Source organism: Panthera tigris, chromosome X (assembly GCF_018350195.1).
Source record: "Panthera tigris isolate Pti1 chromosome X, P.tigris_Pti1_mat1.1, whole genome shotgun sequence".
NCBI classification, from domain to species: domain Eukaryota; kingdom Metazoa; phylum Chordata; class Mammalia; order Carnivora; family Felidae; genus Panthera; species Panthera tigris.
The window spans coordinates 56,317,451-56,319,110 of NC_056677.1; positions in this window are offsets into that span (position 1 = coordinate 56,317,451).

Genomic DNA, 1,660 nt, shown 5'->3' on the forward strand with positions numbered 1-1,660 from the left:
GACAGCAGCTCCAGCCCCCCAGGGGGAGGGGGAGGGGCTCCTCCCATGGGAGGTATAGGACCAGGTGGGGGGCGGGGGGAAATGGGGGGCCACACATCACCCCCAGCCTACCCCCACCCCAAAAGCAGCTCCGACAGAACGGCCAGAGGGCCCCAGGGAGCTGCAAAACTCATCCGGGAGTAAAAGGCAGGAGCAGCAGATGCCCCCCCTCAGGTCCCCATCTATGGGGCTTAGCAAAAAAAGGGGGGAGTGGGGGCTAGAAGTACCCACTCCTGCTGAGAACCCTGACCCCAGGGAAGGAGGCTACTCACCCAGCCTTGGCCCTGCAGGGAATGCTGGGGGGCACAGAGGGGAGAAGCTCTTTCCCCCCTCCACATTCCTTTTGTTGCCACGATCCTTAATTCCCTCCTGCCCATACCCCTACAGGCAATGGCAGACGGTGCAGTGGCCCTCCTCCCACTCCAGTGCACCTTGCCCCACGTGGGGCCACCACAGGGAAGTGCCAGGCTGGGAGATGAGGTGCACACAGTCGTGACTAGGCCGGGGCCCCAGTTAAGCTGTGCCCCACCACTGTAGGTAGTGAGGGGTAGTAATGGGGTACAGAGTGGTGAGAGAGAGTAGAGATAGGGAAGAGGGAAAGGAGAGAACAGGACAGGAGGGGAGAGGAGAGATGAGATGTGGGCAGAGGGCTTAGAGAGATGGCTGAATGGTCTATAGTCACCTGGCTTTGGAAAGAAGGACGATCAGTGTTGAGGCAGGCTCGAGGACACCTCCTCAAATCAGAAAGGGTTGCATAGAGTCCTGTGGGGAAAGAGCACAGGAACCCGGTTGTTGGGCCTCAAAACAGAAGCCTGAGAGCACATGGTCAGACTGCCACTGTCTGAAGGGCCATTATCTTACAGAAGGTGCACATACTTCCAAGGGCCATTCTTGCCCTGGAGATCTTGGCCTTGAGGCCAAAGATGTTTCCATTTCTGATCTCCATAGGGAGGAGGGACTTAAGTCCAAGTGGGTCAGGCCTGGCCTGGGTCCCCATACACACTCATTTTGTCCTAGCCCAGGCCTCCATGAAGGAGAACCTGGTGGCATTGCCCCAGGGCTTTCCAGAGATGAGACTCCCCCATCCCCACCCTGTCCCCATCCCCAGCCTACCAAAGAGTATTCATCCCTTCCCATCCCTGACCCCATGGGTTACTATCTGAACTGTGGAACAACCAGACTCTTCCTCACCCTGTAGAGGGTCCTCTGATCCAGCCACCCCTGCCTGCCCCTTCCTGAAGAAAGTCCAGAGACAGGCCAGGGAACCCACTGAATAAGGATAATGTGCTATTGTCTCTTGACTGAGACACTTGAGGTATTTAGTCAGGCTAGAGGACTAGACAAGAAAAGAAGCATCGAGAGGCCCTTGGAGGCTGTTAGCCTTGTGCTGATCTCCAGAGAGTCGGAGGCTACATCGCCCGGGACCTCTAAAAGCCAAAAGGAGCAGACAAGAAAGGGCACCAGAACTGTGTTCCTGCAATGGGCCAAGTGGCATTCGGTACCAGAAAGGCCTGTGTCCTAGGCTGTGATGCCAATGAGTTAAGGGGACGAGTGGGCCTAGAGCTGCATTAGGTGAAACCAAGAAGTGGTTGGCAGGGGATAGATGGGAGACCTCCTAGTA